The 17390-nt window shown below is 47.0% G+C and overlaps 1 protein-coding gene and 1 non-coding gene across 2 annotated transcripts in view; one reads left to right on the forward strand and one right to left on the reverse strand.

Annotated features, from left to right (window-relative positions):
* The window catches only part of LOC144162787 (inactive phospholipase C-like protein 1), a 223663-nt gene that overhangs the window by 140401 nt on the left and 65872 nt on the right, over nucleotides 1–17390 (reverse strand). The window lies entirely within an intron of this gene.
* On the forward strand, nucleotides 9532–9605 carry Trnan-guu (transfer RNA asparagine (anticodon GUU)). The gene has a single exon. It is a non-coding gene; the product is annotated as a tRNA-Asn (tRNA).

Below are 17390 nucleotides of genomic sequence, written 5' to 3' on the forward strand. Positions count from 1 at the left end.
CGGCCGTGGAAAAAGTGGTGGTCGGGGGAGGGGGGAGTAGTTTAGGTTTTGCGAATCTGAGCACCCTCCTCATTTTGGACATCGCAATCATGGAAAAAGGGGGTGCTTAGAATAGATTAAATACGGTAATTATTGCACTTGAAACATGCGCAGTGTATTCTTATGATCGTATATATTTGTAACACCCCCTCCCCTCCTTAATATTCTGGTCATACCGTGGTAAGTAAAGTAGGAGCGATCGATGGGCAGCATACGACGAGAACGGTGCGTGTACGCAGTGTAGAAGTCGATGCGTACATTGCTCTTCGTGGCGCGGCAGGTCGATAAGGGAATCCAGAGGTTGCTCCATGGAGAAGTTTAGTGGGGAATCGACCTTGCACACGGCAGGGCCGGTCGTCAAACCGACTGTTCTCAGACAGCCACTTTCGCCGGTTACGAAGGATCTGATTCAATCCAGACCATGAGGAAGGGATTTCGGTCAGAACTGGCCTGGATTTCGTGGGACTGGCCAGTTTTAATAGCCCTCTCATTCTTAGATAGTAAACATCCCGCTATAACAAAATCACTTCATTCAAAACATCACTTCACTTGATGTAGTTAATATTTTTCATAGTGGTGCATGCAGAGCAAATCATCTCCGCTTTCAAGAAGCGTTTAATGCTCTCCACTGCCGCGCATGAAAGCAAATCAAGTCCTCCTTTTTAACGAAGTATCTCTTATAACAAAGCCGGCCTTTTGTAACGAGGACTTGGTTATAACCAGCATGGTTAGGGGACCCTGAGAGCTTACTTAACGGCCTACCAGAAGCTCAAAAGTCGATGTGTTAGACTATTTAAATGACAGCAGTCTTTTTTTCTCAATAATAAATGGAGTTCCAGCAAACAATTCGAGAGCTGCCTCGGCGTGTGAACATAATATTCGACATATTAGTGTCACTTATATAGCGACGTGCCCGCCCAATTGTACAAGACTGAACAGTTCGGCAGACTTCGATGATGTGAACGGGACAAAAAGGCAGCTGCGGTAAGTGTACTGTGCTTGAAGATGAAAAGCAGCTGTCCGGGTAAAGAGTCCCGGACACTTCCGTGACACGTCCGTCACGACTGACATGATGACGCTGTGCCGTCACGTCAAAAAGAGTGATATAAAGTAAGCGCTCGTTATAACATCTTCGATGAATCCGTCATAAGCGGTATTTCACTAAAAGCGGATGCTGGGCTATCGTGAAAAAACTTCGGCTAAAGCGAGCATTCGAATAAAGCGTTTGCGTTACAACGATGGTTACCTGTACGCGACTTCCAGCGAATGCATAAGTAATTTCTTTGCAATGCCACTTTCACCTGAGACAACCGCACAAGCTTTACCTTGGCCCTTCGAACAGCAAGAAAGTATTAACATACAGCGGCACCTCTTGCTGGCAAAGCTTCCGTGAATGATGGCGCCAACCCGAGAAACACATGTCGATCCAACGTCATGGTGCTCTAATTACTTTCAAGATCTCGACTTCACGTTTCGTTACATGTTCGGCGCCTTTGAGTACTGAACAAATGCGCTTGATTAATTATCGAATGCGGCCGGCTGGCGTGCTGTGAGGCACATCGCACCGTCACGACGACACGGCCACATTTTCGGTTAACATGATTCCTCAAGATAGCCAGACTCCTCCTCTTTTAACTTCTTATCCTTTTCTCTTAAATCGTACATATCTCGTCATCCTCATTCTATTTCCGTTAATTTCAAATTTCCAAAATTTCCACCTTTTCCACTTTTCTCTCACATTACGTTTCGCCTTTCCTAGTCGCCTCACATGTCCTTTCCAGCTCCCTTAACATTTCCCTTAATTTCCCTTTTTTTTGTTCCTTCCCTTACTGCCACTCTGTTTCCTTGCTTTGAATTTCGTTCCCTTCCCCTACATTTCCATTTACTTCGTCCCCCTCCTCCCTACTACTTCCCCAGTTTCCCCTCCTCCCCTTTCCTTCGCTTTATCTCCCAAGCATTTTCCCTCTATTCAATCTATGTCTTCCCTTTCCCTCCCCTTTCTTTCCCTACGCAACGCGCGTATTGATTGCTCCTGCAACTGTGACGACGTAACTAGCGCCGCCGGGTAGTAACAAGGAATAAGGGACGCCGTTACTCGAAGTCGCTGAACAAGTCGACCCACTCGCGCTAACTAGCTAGCCTGGACTTCTTAGCTCGAGGTTCCGGATGCCACCCCAATTCCCTCTCCCCCCCTCCCCAAAAGAAGCTTCAAACCAAACTGAAGATTTTTTTTTTCTTCCGCGTAACTCACTAATTTCCGCCCGCTTCTTCCTTGCAGCTTCGGGAACAGATTGAGAAGCTGCGGGAGAATCCCTCCACAGTAATTCTTCACCTGCTACTTCATTTTTTATGTGTGTGTCATCGCCTTGAGAGCAACAGGATTTTTTTTTACCTTTGTGCTTTAATCAAAATGCCCTTTGCGGAAGGAACCGGGGAATTCCGACCTTATCACTCTAATTTAAGTAATGGAACGTCACAAGTTTGACTTCACATCTCGGCAGGTTAAAACTCTCGCTGCTATCGTTCGGTACAGAGCTATTTCAACTTTCTCGCGTTCAGCTTCCACTCGTTACGATACAACCATGCGGAGAACCGCTCTGGAACAATTGACTATACATCTCTCGTTTTTGTCTTTCTTTTGTCACGCGAGTTTTGAATACGACGATATCCAGATTGAATATCCGTCTGTTTATAGAAGTATATCGGCTACAAAAAAGAAATTTATGTTTTAAAAAAAATTGGCCTATAAGCCCGCGTTTACAACAATGATATTTCAGTATTGGTTTCCCTCAAAAGAGAAACGACCTGATGAAACAATGTCGCGGCTGTTACAGAGCTTATTTTGTACCGGAGTGCACCGCACTCAACAAATGTATGTTTGGCGTATGCGCAACCTGCGTCATAAGATTGTAGCTCGCGGGGATTTTGCAACCAACGCAGCTTCTCTGCGCAAGATTTCAAAAAGAAGAAAGCTAGCAAAGCTGTTCCCCTTTATTGCTGATAATATGGCTTCTGCAAGCTAAAAATATGGCTGATTACGATACTCGCTAATGCGGAATTTCAGCTCAGCTGTCTAGCCGTTTCGACAGTACAAAACATGTTGAGGCAGAGATGTATGTTTGGTGACAGTATGTATGGTTGATGTATGCCTACAGACCACTTTTATTCTTCACACATTACTTCTTCTTTAGTGCAGCGGGAGGCGCCGCATTTCTTTCGTCTAAGAAAGTGATCGCGTCATCGCCGACGGCACGACGGCACGCGCTACTCTGGCGTTTTATCGCAGCGCGTTGCCGCCGGGGAGCATATCTCCTGCGGCCTCGGCATACCACCCGCCTCCTCGCTCTTTCGCCATGCTATGATCCCCCGCTCTCCTGCTCGCCTTATCTCATCTATCTTCGATGTCCTCTTCGTTCTCTCTGTTATGACGAGGCCGACGGCGACGCGAAACCACAGAAGCGAGTGCATAAAGGAGTACTGACACGGAAATTTCATGTTCCATTTTTCTTGCCTTTATCGATGCTCAATTGTTTGGTGAACCCAGAACAACACTTCAAATACTTCAGCGCGAGATAATTAATTACATTGAATGGCATTAAAATCGTTTGTTTCTATTTCCCGCGCTTTCAGCCGAAAGGCGCATATGACAGAATCCCGGCATGACCTCACCTCTTTGGGCGGACGTCAAAACACTGCGGAGGTCGGTGGGGGCGTTGTTTCGACGGCGCCGCCGCCGCCAGAGCTGAACCATAGAGTTTCATACTAATATATATTAGTATGAAACTGTATGAGCTGAACAGCTGAGCTGCCTGAAGGTGCTAGGCCTACCATTGCGGCGGAAATTCGATTACCGCCTTCAATAAAAGTCCTGATGGCGACTCCTATTGTGATTCCGGGCTATATTATCGCTTCCTTTCACGTGTGTGGAACTTTGTTTTTGCCAACAGTTACTTTCTGGGCAGCGGTTATGCCTGTGACTCTGGCTACGTGCACCCGTTTGTGAATACGCCGGCGCCCAGTTGCAGCTCGCGGGGCCGCACGCGTGAAGTGACGTCACGAGTTTTTGACGAGTGCTGGCCGCGTCACTTCTTTTGGCTACCACGGGATGATGTCACGCTGATGTCCATTTCTGAGTGCCGCTCCGCGTGCTGTTCCGTCGGCGCCATAAATGAGATCCAATTGAAGTACGTTCTTCGCGTTGCAGGCCACTCATATTTCAGCCAGGGTATTTTGTTGAGTAAAGGAAGCGAACTGTGCAATAATATTAACGCCGAAAATTGGTGTCAGTACCCCTTTAAGAGCTGCGCTCTACAAACAAGTAAGCGGACCTTGTTAACGGGACTGCTGTCATGGCGTCAGGCTACACAATTTTGGTAACTACTATACACAGTCTGCCGAAAAAAAAAAAGCTTGCTCCTTTCAGAAAAGTTCAGCAAAGTTAAATTAGGAATACAGCGGACTGCGCCAGTTAATCAGCTAATAGTCTCTGCGACTTATTTGATAAGTGAAGCCGCTCGAAGCATATGATGCAGAATCTTCTTATTTATTATTCACTACTTTCATTTCTGATGCAGCCTGCTCTCAAAATACACGAACAACCCGCGTTTGATCGTAAACATCCGTTCCCAGTGTCGACTGAATGTTTTTTTTTCTCTCTCGCGCGGCCTAGTTTTAACAATCTCGCGGTTAAAAAACAACGAATGAAAATACAAATTAAAAACAGACACCGACCACCAGTGTTTATAAAACGAAACGGAAGTGCGACCACACGGGCTTCCATCCGACACTTGATTTGAAAGAAGGAAAAGTGAGACAAAGTAATCTTCCACCCGTCAAAAAACAAAAAAAAATCAAGAGAATTCAGGCGACGAGGAACTTGCGCAGACACTCCTCACAGTGATTTAGCTGTAATTGGCAACTCATTAAGGCACCTCAACCTCCGGCGCCCTTCAACACTACATATATCGTTTGTGAGACTTTGATTCCGCGGGTCTCCGACGCGTGGCTTGAGCTCGGGAGCCGGGGAAGGAGCAGCAGGAGAGGGATCGAATCAATCCGTCCTAATTAACGTAATCAGTCCCGCGGGGCGCGCGGTGCGAACGGGGGCGAGGTCGGCACTCGAGCCATCCCGAATAGCGCCGCCGGCGAAAGTTTCGGCGCTCCGATACGAGAACCCTGACCGCAGCCTGGGAATTAGCGAATGGCATGCATCGCATCGAGGCAGGGGAAAATGGGGAAGAGGATGGGGAAGCAGGGAATGAAGAAATGGGGAAAAGGTTCCTTGGCGGCTCATTGATGAGGCCTACACGCTTGATAGGATTGGCTTGCAGAGGCCATTGAAAGAGCCTGAATACACCTTGGTTCTACAGTGAACAGCTCAGTAATGAAGGTGGTGTAGGTTACGGCTAGGGGAAAGAGGGATTAGGGGGTGAAGAGATGAAAATAGTGGTGATGACGGTGATCATGGTAATTAGGAAAAAGAAAGCCTTTGTAGGCGTAGATCGATCCTTATGACCGATAAATGTGGATGGTGCACATACGTTGTTATTAGGAGCAGGAGAGATTAGGGAGAGAAAAGATAAAAAATTGTGGTCATGATGATGATCATCGTAATTAAGAAGAAGAAGAAGAAGAAGAAGAAGAAGAAGAAGAAGAAGAAGAAGAAGGAAAGAAGAAGATAAGAATAAAAGAAGAAGAAGAAGAAGAAGAAGAAGAAGAAGAAGAAGAAGAAGAAGAAGAAGAAGAAGAAGACGTCTTTTTAGTTTTAGTTATCGCCATAACCGAAAAATGAAGATGGTGTAGGTTATGTCTGGGAAGAGGAGGGAATAAGGAGAGAAGAGAAGAAGATACTGGGGATGGTGATGATCATATAGTAATTAAGAAAACAAGAAGCAGAAGTTGTAGATTGTCTCTCTAGGCACAGATATATAGTCATAAACGAAAAATGAAGATGGTGTAGGTTATGGCTAAGAAGACGAGGGTGAGGGAAAGAAGAGGAGGTGGTATAGTGATCATGGTCAGAAAAGAACTGCAGTAGAACGGAAAATTGAGCTAGTTGGTAACTGTTCATCTTGAAGGTGGAAGCGCTCACCCAACAGGGACGAAAGTAGAAAAAGCAGAGATGACACGGCGGTAACTCGCAACTATTTGTTTGTTGAAAAGGAACACAAATATTCATTTGCAACATCTCACGTGGTGCGCTCATCTCGCCCAAGATAAAAATATGTAAGTCACTTTTTACAGGAAATAAATACATACCGGGATACACACGACACGCGAAGGGTAGGGGCATTAAAAGAGCGAAACCATAACATACCAAGAAACTGCTACGATCACAATGAGTGGCACAGAGAAAAGTATTCTTTGCCTGTTCTAAAGATTGAGGGGGCGCTAACACATATATCACCACCTATGCACCACGTGAGATGTTGCAAGTACAGTGGAATCTCGTTAATACGATTCGGCATATTACGTTTTTCGGCCTAATACGTTTTTTTTTCGTCCCCAGCCAACGTCCTTCACAAATTATGCATTTTCGTGTGTTTATTAGGATCACAACTTTGCCGAAAACTGGATAATACGATCGCGAAAGCGGATCTCGACCGTCATTTTTAGTAATCTTACGCTTATTCTTTGGTATACTCGCTCAAACCGCATTCCAACAAGACGACCTGGACGTTGCAGAGACACCGAGGGAGCGGAAGCGCCGGTTCTGCGGCAGAAACATTACTGCAATGCGTGGCCGTTCCGTGCAAGGCTGACGATAAGTCAGGCGATGCACCCCGCCATGTAGCAAATGGTATCATAATCAAGGAAGAAGGCGCGCAATGCTCGCGGCAGGCGCGACTTCCCTTCCCGACTTCTCCCATGGACCGTGCTTCCCGCGCAGTAATTTGTTCTCTTCTTGCCTTGTTGCAATGCGCGGCCGTGCTTCCTGGCTTGTGACAACGTCAAGGAAATGCTAGGCGCAAGTGGAAATTGTACTCCAATTAGAAGAGAACCCGGAGAGGAAGCGTGGGGAATTGGCGAGCTCTCTTTGCCAGTGTCAGCGCTCAACACTATTGTCGGTCAGCAAGAGTAACTTCTAAAGAAGCTGCAAGTTTTCGGACCTGGCGTAAAAGAAACGCGAGGTGCGAAGCATGATTAAAAGGAAAACATCCTGCTTACATGGTTCACGGAAGTTAGAGCGACAGGAGTGAACTTCGACGGGTCAGCCCTACGGGAAACAGTTACCTGGCAACACAGCGCTCTCCTTGGGTATTTTAAAGTTTCAAGCATCCGGAGGCTGCCTTCACCGATTTACGGCACGACACGGATTGTCGTACAAGGCAGTGTCTGCCAAACAACAAATACCGGCAGCTTCTTTTTGAACCTTTCAGAGGAATTTACTCTTGGAAATTTAAAAGAAGAAAGGGCAGCACAAACTGAGCAGTTACTTCAATTTTGCTCCACAAAAGTGAGTTGCTGACGGGGCATGCATATTTTCCTTCTTTTTCAACCTATTTGGATAATACGATTTTCGGATAATACGTTTTATTTTACGGCTATCCTGAAAAACGCATCAATGAGATTTCACTGTATATATTTTATTGATTGTTTGATTGTAGGGTTTAACGCGCTGAGGCGACGCAGGCGATGAGGCGCGCCGTAGTGGAGGGCTCCGGATTAATTTTGACCACGTGGGGATCTTTAACGTGTGCCGAAATCTCGTACACACGGGCGTTTTTGCTTTTCGCCTCCATCATAAAAGCGCCCGCCGCGGCTCACTGTATACATTTCTGTTTCTTTTCAACAAACAAATAGTGGCGAGTTAGCGCCGTGTCGTCTCTGTTTTTCTACTTTCGTTCCTGTTGTTTGAGCGCTTCCACAATCAAGATGTCAGAAAGGAAGTTGTAGACTACCTTGCACTAAATGGCCGATGGCTCAAATAATAACAAAACCGGTCAAAGAATGCTCGGAAGGACGCCAAATTTTTTAGGAAAGCTCCATGAGTTGAAAATAATATGGGTTGAATTTGGGTCTGATTAGGATTTGAACCGGGGTTCTCTGGAATGAAAGACGAGCATGCATACATTTGCAACCCCATCACAACTCGGTGACTCTAGCCGACTTATACCCGTGCCGCACGTACACGAAAAATGGCATTAAAGGCTTTAAGATACCGAGTGACATTATTTGGGCGGGTCATGTTACACGCGAAAACGCTAAGGCGTTAAATGTGTTAGTCATGATGGCGATAATGACTAAAAAGAGAAATTCGCTCATATTTTAGGAGTTTTTAACATGAAGAAAAATGCTTTACAAGGGTTACAAATGTTTTGTGTGAAAGAAAACATTAAGAAAAATAGGGAATATTTAAAAAAAATGGTGTGCCATTTAAAAAATGGATTCAGCAGCTGTCGTCGCCTGCCAGCGGTAGCCGAATCCGAAAAATTCAAAACGACGAGCACACGGTTTTGCCTTTTCCGCTGTTTTAGTCAAATTCGCCACCAAGAGTGCACAAAAAAATCGTCTTATTTCGAAGTTCAGCGACATTTTCGCGTCAACACGCTGGTGCTGAGAGTTTCGTTGGTTTCATTTGGGGCTCATCGCGTTCGAGAGTAGGCAGCTTTAAGGCGTTCGTGGAGGCCAATGAGTTTTCAGGAACTCCTTAAACCAAAAATGACATTAGAGCAAACGGCATTAGATTTTTGCGTGTGGCAGCGAATTAATGGCATTAAAACTGCAGGCATTACGCACTTAATGTCATTTTTCTTGTACGTGTGGCACGGGTATTAAGGTGGACCAAGTAAATGTGTTGTGGCGAGATTGAGAAGCGTATATATGTTCGAGACATGCGCTGAGGCCTACATGAGTAACTGAGATCGGCCACACAACCCGATATGCGCTTTCATAAACGTACTTTGAAAGAGACAGAATAATGTTCTTCAAATGAATGAACTTCATTCCAAATTCGACAACATTTTGGTCTGTTCACTTAGAAACGTGGAAAACCAGAGCCCCAACAAAGTGATTGCGCAAACTCAGACATTAGCTTTGGTTCCTTTCACGCAGGTAACCGTTACGTGTAACCGTACTCCTCGAATCGGTTCTCAGAAATTTCCTGCCGGAGCAGCCCAGTTTCGGATTCTCCCTTAATCTTGAGAGCTTTAGAAACCGATTTGTGGTTGTAACACTGACTACGATAGAAATTTCTTGTACAAAAGCCACCCGCAAGTGCCTCTGACCCTCGACCTTTGTGACGCAGGCGACAAAGGCCGACGTCCCCAGCCGACGTCAGGAGTCAAGGGGCGCCGCTCAGACCTTACCGCAACAAGAATGCATAAAAACGTTAAAAAAATGCGCCGCGCAGCCTTTTTATTCTCATTGTCTTCTTCTTCTCTTTCCTTCTCTTCACTTAACGGAGAAAACAGCTGCTGACAAGATCGTCTGCTCGCTTGTCAGCTGAACACTTGTGTTTTTCCTCGCTACCAAGGCCTCCCTCCCCGTCCCGCCTCCGTGGCGCAATCGGCTAGCGCGTTCGGCTGTTAACCGAAAGGTTGGAGGTTCGAGCCCTCCCGGGGGCGCTTCTTTTTTTTTTTTTTTATTAACGCAGATCCAGTGTCTCTTTGTCTCCATGTAGGCTAAACTTTTCTTTTGGGATCGAGTGTCCTCCCTCCCTCCCTCCCTCCCTCCCTCCCTCCCTCCCTCCCTCCCTCCCTCCCTCCCTCCCTCCTTCCTTCCCTCCTCTGCTTTGAAATTTTTTTTTTTTTTTCCCCCTTGCAGCCTCTGTCGGTTTTCTCTGTCGGTTTTCCCCTTCTATGCAGCCTCTGTCGGTTTTCCCCTTGCAGCCTCTGTCGGATGCAGTTTTCTACCGTGGTCGGCAACCTTTTGTAGTCACCGATGACTCTTCCGGAAAGACGCAGACTGCAATTTCGACCCTTATTGGTCGTTTCCGTTAGCGTTCGTGCCCACCATCCGCTCAAATCAAATCTACCGGGAAACATAAATGACGTCTGAGCCGTACGATAAGCTCTGGAAGCATGCTGAGCAATCTAAAAAGTGCCTGTCGCTACCAAAGTGGCGATAAATAAATAAATAAATAAATAAATAAATAAATAAATAAATAAATAAATAAATAAATAAATAAATAAATAAATAAATAAATAAATAAATAAATAAATAAATAAAAAAATGTCGAGTATGTGGAGGTACCAAAAGCTGAGAGTGAGCAGGAAGCCGCATTTTTTTTTTTTAGAATGAACTCAATACGGATTAAATCTCCGGAAACGGTAGCCAAAAAAGCTTTACGGCATTAACAACAGCGCTTTAATGTTGAAGTATTATTTGGTTCCTCCGGTTGGCCCACGTTCGGATAACACACAGCATAGCCAACGGCGCACAAGATCGAGTTCGAAGAAAATCGCTAAAATTCGGGGCTGTATGGGAATCGAAACCTGCAGCTAGGGCTTCTGAAATGCAAGGCTATGTGCACCCCCAACGCCACCACGACTCCATCTGTGGCTGTAGCGTTGCGGCCATGGATTTCCGAACATGTGTTAGAGGAGTGCTGTGAAGTCTACATGGGTGATTTGTGCGCGCTGATTGCAGGAGCAGCATTTGGGGGAGTAGGAAAACACGTTCCCGCCGAGTGTCCGCTTTCCTTGGCGATGCGAACGCGGGTATGCGCTGGCCTGACGTTAGGCCTAATGTTGCGCTCCGCGTTGGTGACGTGTACTCGCGGCGTGACGCACATTGCCTGGCACGTCGTGAGTCTCGACATTATGGCTCTCCAACGTAAAGAGACATATTCCTAACAAGGTCGATTGTCCAACGCACTTAGCCATAGTAACGGAAGGGCTAAAAGGAAAAAGGGTGATGATACCAGGAGCGTATGATTTAAAGGAGCCATGAAAACAAAATACAAGTTTCGTTCATTAGAAAGGCTGCTTTGTCCTGATAAAAATGATACCGATTTCATCGCAGACTTCGAAAAAATAACGGAGATATTATAGAAAACGTGTGGAGCTGTGGCGACTCGCTAGCCAGTTTCCGGCAACTTTTATATGACGTCACAAATCTTTTTTTGGGCGATTGACGGCGGCCGAACTAATCAATCACCAGGACACATGACTGGACGATTGTAGTGGGGCCGCTAGTTCCGTTTGATCGAATCACTTGAATGCTAACGTGCATCTAACCCACTGAAAATTATGTTTTTAGTGCTGGCCCATATGACGTCACTTGCGCGGACAACACGTCACTGTGGCGCGAAATTTGAAGGTTCTAAGCATTTCTTGCGTTTTTATCGGTTAAAAAACGTCTTTCGTGGCCCGAATGGAGCTGAGTGACGTACTGAAGCCTAACTCTTTAAAGTTAAACAAAGTTGTATTTTCTCTTCGTGGACCCTTTAAGCCAATGCCTCCACGAGCATAGCACTCTCTCTGCTGCTTCACTCTGCGGCGCAGCAGTTACCAGCGATCTAGGGCGCTATGACGGCGTCCATAAAACCAACATCGCCGTACGGAAATTCACCATATTATACGGAGTACATAGGTGTCCTCGTCATATTTAAGCGTTATAATGACAACGCTGCCACTCCTCGCGATGAAAACAATCGACAATCTGACCACAGAAGGTATTAATAGGTGACCGGTAAAAAGCGCAAAGGCGTGGGTACGTCGTCTGCTCCAGCCACTTCCGGTTCGAGATCTCTCCTGCCCTATAGCGTACGCCGGCGGCTTTCAGGCGCGTGTGGGCGTGTTGTTTGTTTGTCACAGGGTGCTTACCTGTCAGATAGACCCCTAGTAGGGTCAATCGTTGTTGTTTATGAAATTCCCGATGCATGAGCGTTTCTTTTTCCGGTGGAAACAGATTACACAACAAGCACACACTCGCGTGAAAGCCGACGGCGCACGGGAGGCCAGGAGAGCTCCCGAACCGGAAGTGGCGGCACTCCGCGGGAGAAAACAATGTACCCATGAGCCTTTGCGCTTTTTACCGGTCACCTATTAACATACTCGGGTACAAGTTCTGAACGGCAATAGCTCAGTGAGTGTGTTACTCCGCCAAAGCGATGAACTCGTGACGTCAACGCGCGCGTTTTCTGAAAGGAGATTGCGCTTAATGCGTGGTATCGTAAGCTTTTCTCATCTATAATGAGGTGGTCGTCGCAACAATAATTTGTCAGCTGAGTAAGGCTGAAAAATTACTCAAACCACTCGTTACCCTTCCAAAATACATGGAGTAACCCACAATTTGCGCCACGTGAAGGAACAAAATGCAATTTTGTTTTATATTCGAAAGGTTACGTATTTTATAGTGCCCGCAGCGCTTGTCCGGCAGGAAACAATGCTTTATTCACTGAGAAATTGCACACAATTTAAGCCAAAATTTCAATTATCCATACATGGTGTGTTTTGTGGCGCCAGCGATGACGTATCCAAGGCAAGCATTTGAAGCGAATGTTAAGTACGTCTACCAAGGTTGCAGCGGACGAAAAAACGTCTTTTGTTGCTTCGTTCACTGTCCGTCCTATAGATGGCGCCACAATATCGCTCAAGCCAATATACCGCTCAAGCCAATATATACCGCTCAATATATAAAGGCAGAGGCGACAAAGCCAGCATTGATTCCTACAGACCACTCACAGTAACGTCATTGGTGTATAGATTCGTATTACAGGTGATAAATCAGAAATTCAAGCGTAGATGGAAGAGAGAGAGAGAGAGAGAGAGAAAAAACTTTATTTGCTCAGAGCCATGGTCGGGCCCGCTAATCCGGGGCTGCCGGTGGCCGACGAGTAGCTAAAATGAAATCCTTAACAGTTTTAAACTTTCCGCTACACAATGTGCGCCGCGACGTCACAGGCGGGGTACCAGAAACCGAGCGGTTGAGATTACCGCGCTCTAATATTAAAATATTGCTGTGAAAACCGGAAACAGATGCACCACTTCGATCGCACGATCAATGTTTGACAGTGGTTTCCATTGTCGGCGGCCATCAGTCACAAAACTTGGTTAGTGCCCATGCCCCTATGACGTCACGCCCTGTCCGGTGACGTCTCAGGGCAGAGCGAGAACGGTGCTGGTGAAGTTCGCGCTAAAATTGGGTTGGGTGTGATTCTAACTTGGCCATCTTTCGAATGAAGCAACCTTGTGTTATGTCTTCTTGAATTCTTTAAATTCTGGTCTTGTTCTTTCCACTCCGTACGCTGCTAAAGTCATCTTATGACCCCACTTTTTATTCTAGAGGAGTGGTGCGAAACGCCTTCATCTCCCTTAATGACGTCATTCGCTCCCTACCAAAGCGCCTCTTATAAATCCACATTACCCAACCACGTCGGTTCGAAAATTTTCTTGCCGCCATTTCTTTTGTTTGTATTTTTCTACTCAAGTGAGAAACACACGCTCTTGTCACAGTACTTCCTTTTTTTTTTTTTTTTTAAAGAACACTCGCTCTTTGATTCGCGGCTTCCATTGCCGCTGATAACCACCGCTCTCTTGCGTGCGTAGCAAACGAAATAAGAGAACGAAACGCCGAGAAACGACCGCCGTTCTTCTTATTTTCCTTCGTTTCCCCTCAAAGCGAACACCGATCGGAAAACTTCTACGCTCCATCTCAAGAGATTACGCCGGCGGTTACGTCTCGGTATTGCTTTTCCAACGCGGGCCAGGACTCGCGTCCGCGAGCCTCGCATCTTCATATCGCCTCCACCGGAAAGACGACATTCCGTCTGCGAGAAACGCAGATGCGTACACAGGTACGCTTGTAACAGACTGTTCTGTTTACACGGGAGCGCTATACGGAGAGCGCGCGCCGATACGGTGTTTACTCAGAAGAAACATGAGGAACTCCGCCGCCAGTGGAGCGTCATCCCCCCGGCGCCTACTCTCTTCGGCCTCCAAGTGTTCGACTTCTACCGGCGCAGATCACCGCCACCTCGAAAAGAAGGCCTCCGCACGGCGTCAGCGTAGTCGGATCGATTGCAATCGTCCCGCCGCTCCCATTGGTCGATATCAAAGGACGTCATCAAAGAAACGTGCATTTCCGCAAACCACTTTTACACACAAAAAGGCATAAACTTAGGTGAGGAGGCCTTTCATCTCGTAGGTGTTGCGCAGCTGCCTCCCGTCACGTGACGACGCAGCGTTCGCGTTTACGCGATCGCGAAGCAGGGCTCACGTCTTGTTGTGTCCCTGGGCACGGATGACGGAACCGAACCGGAAAGGTGTGTTAGCTACCGGAAAGAAAACAACAACAAAAAAGGCAGCGGAAGGACGTGAGACGGCAAAAAAGAAAAAAAAAAAAGAAAAAGGCGGAACGGTTAAGGAAGCGCACGTAGCGCTTGCTGCTACACGCAGACGTGTCCGTTACCGAGAAGACGTTACTCACGAAGGGTGCGTGTGCGCGACTGCTGCGGGGAAAGCGGTTGGTTAACCGCTGACATTTACGGCACGTCGACGGAAAGCGAACAACGACAAAAAAAAAGTATCCTGGTTGGCGGAACGGAAGCGGAAGTTCGGTCGATGATCACACGGAATCGACGGGAAGGATAAAAAAGCGTAAGGGAGAGGAGGTATTAAAGGTTGAATGAAAAAAGGAGGGGGGGGGGGGGGAAATCAGAATGAAAGAGGCTTGTTCTTCCTTTCCGAGTAGTAGGAAGACAAACGGGATTCAATACCGCCTCTCGACGAGCGATGTCCCGTTGCGCTCTGCATATACCGTGGAGAACCGCTTGTAAGTGCAGATAGAGTTCCGTGCGGAGCTGTCTGACGAGATCGCCCTGTGTTCCTCGCGAATGACTTTCCGAGGGCCTGTGTTATCGTCGGAACAAAAACGACATGAACAGCGGGCCCGATCTGTTCGGTAGACGATCTACCGGGTTGTTCGCGTGATTGGCTCGCGTCCGTTCGGTTTTCGAGGACACATAGAGCATCTGCGTACCGTATAGACTGCTGAATGTCAAGCGTTAACTAATAAAATGTGAAGAAAATAGTTACACTTACAGCAAGAAGTGCACCCAGGATAGTACACTTATAACGACGCGTACATGAAAAAAAGGAAGCTAAACAAAAGTGTCATAAAGACAAAAATAAGTAAAACCGTTTCACTAAATCTGAAATCTGTCGGAAGTGCAGAGCAGTGATTCGCCATAATGGGCTGTAGCGCCGTTATCCGGTCACTGCTACCACCCCATGCAATTCAAATTTCCCGCCTTCGCAGTGCTCTAAAGACTTTGAAAAAGGTCGTGTAGCAGCTCAAAGGTGTCATTTGAGTCAAATGACATTCGACTCGAAGGCCTTCGAAACACTCGTGTAACACGACTTTTAACTTTCTTTCGAAAGCAGCAGCAGTACCCTCAAATCGCTCAGAGAAAAAGGGAACCACACGATAATCTCGAAACTCCATTAAGCTGTCGTTCAACATTAGAGAGCTACACATACACCCGCCGCGGTGGCTCAGTGGCTAAGGTGTTGTGCTGCTGAGCACGAGGACGCATGTTCAATTACCGGCTGCGGCAGCCGCTTTTCTGATGGAGGCGAAAAGCAAAAACGCCCGTGTGTACGAGATTTCGGCGCACGTTAAAGATCCACAGGTGGTCAAAATTAATCCGAAGCCCTCCACTACAGCGCGCCTCATCGCCTGTGCAGCGTCGGCACATTAAACCCTACAATCAATCAATCAGCAGCTACACAAACGTGTCACTTGGAAACTTCGGCTGTCGCGCTCCAAACTATACAGATGCACTGTAGTGCCCGACAAACGAGGGTTTCATTGAAAGTTTGACATTGTTGTAGCCAAAGAAGACATCGATGCGCTCCAAGTGACTAACACGCCCCTCCGGCACTATTCGGGATCATTGACTAGACATAACTGCTTCCAGGGAAGCAAAGGCATTAGGAGTGTAGCCCCGTGGAAAGCGGGAGGGGGGAGGGATCAGGACACTCCAACCTTGAATATTTAATGAATGAAGGCAAATCATTCGTTAAATATCCATCCATGCACTCATTGGAATACCAATCATTGTAGACTGAGATGTCCCACCGCCACTCCATTATTCCCTGCAAGGTGAAAACATGCATACCGAGCCGAAACGTCAGTCGAGAGAGGAACCATTGGGCAGCCAAGGTGCGGCATATGCGGAAAGACAAGGTGTAAATCCACCAGTCCTCAAAGAACACGTGGAGGTCGCCGCAGCGGCGACGCTGGCGCAGCTAACCAACCAACCATGTTAAGGGCCTCGCGTAGCTTTCGCTGTGAAATAAAATCGGCTAAACTTAAATGCGGGAACCAAGCCGACGCCAATTGCGTGGCAGACGGCCGTGACCCACAGCGACACCTCCTTGATAAAAATGAAGCCCTGACGTGGCCCTGACTGCTTACAAACAGCTTTTTCGCCTTGTAATGCGATGGCTAGGCATGTACTGACTACGAAAAACAACCGCTTTTAGCTTTACTTTTAACTTGGCGGCTCAATGACCTCCGAATGAGGACACTGCAAGAGGGCTTCTTCCTTGGCTAGGAGGCGACGGTGAGCTGCCAACTCGGCTACAAACTGCAGCGTATCCAACGCGTCAGGAATAGGCCAGTTAGCAGGTACGAAGCTCGCGAGGAATGGGGAAGCGAACTGGAACGGCGCAGTGACGTCGTGGCGAAGGGGGTCTGGGAGCGTCAGTGCGCGCCAGCTGCTGCGCTTCGGCATATTTCAAGTTCCGACGTTCTGACGCTTCCCCATTTCGGAGTGTCGAAGTTTCGGAACAAGTACAGGAGACACAGAAGGAGACTACCGAATCGCGAAAAGTTTGGTCACTCAGTCCGTTCGTCCGTCTGATGATTACGATAATGATGATGATGATGATGATGTGTTGGTTTTGTCCGTCCGTTTGTCTGTCCGTTGAAAAGAAAATTGATTAAAGGGACCATGCAACACCGTTTTCAACGTCTCTCTAAATCTGAAATGCTAAATCTGAAAAGCAGAAACGAAACAAGAGAATGCGACGAGCTAATAACCCAGTGCCGCTTTGTGCTGGCGATAACTAAAGCTTCCATGTTTCCAGACCCGAAGAAAATAGTCAAAGCCTTTATTGGAAGTGTTGTAGAGTCTCTTTAATGACAAAAAAAAAAAAAAGAAAGTCCGGGGCCATCTACACTGACGTGAAACCTGGGGAGGGGCGAAGCATACAGTGTGTAAGTGTACGCTTGGCGCCTTGGCATTTTTGCCAACGGATATGAAACCGTTGGGGGTAGAGGTATGCAGCTTTGCTGTAAAAGTTTCTTGTTTTTGAAGCGCGAAGTTTTCTAGCGCAAGGCGTAAACGAGTGTCCCGGTGTTTTTTAGTACGCGTTACGAAGCGCTCCAGAGCGAGGTAT

The sequence above is a fragment of the Haemaphysalis longicornis genome, unplaced genomic scaffold, assembly GCF_048455015.1.
Source record: "Haemaphysalis longicornis isolate Haplotype H1 unplaced genomic scaffold, Haemaphysalis longicornis Haplotype H1 scaffold_12, whole genome shotgun sequence".
Lineage (NCBI taxonomy): Eukaryota > Metazoa > Arthropoda > Arachnida > Ixodida > Ixodidae > Haemaphysalis > Haemaphysalis longicornis.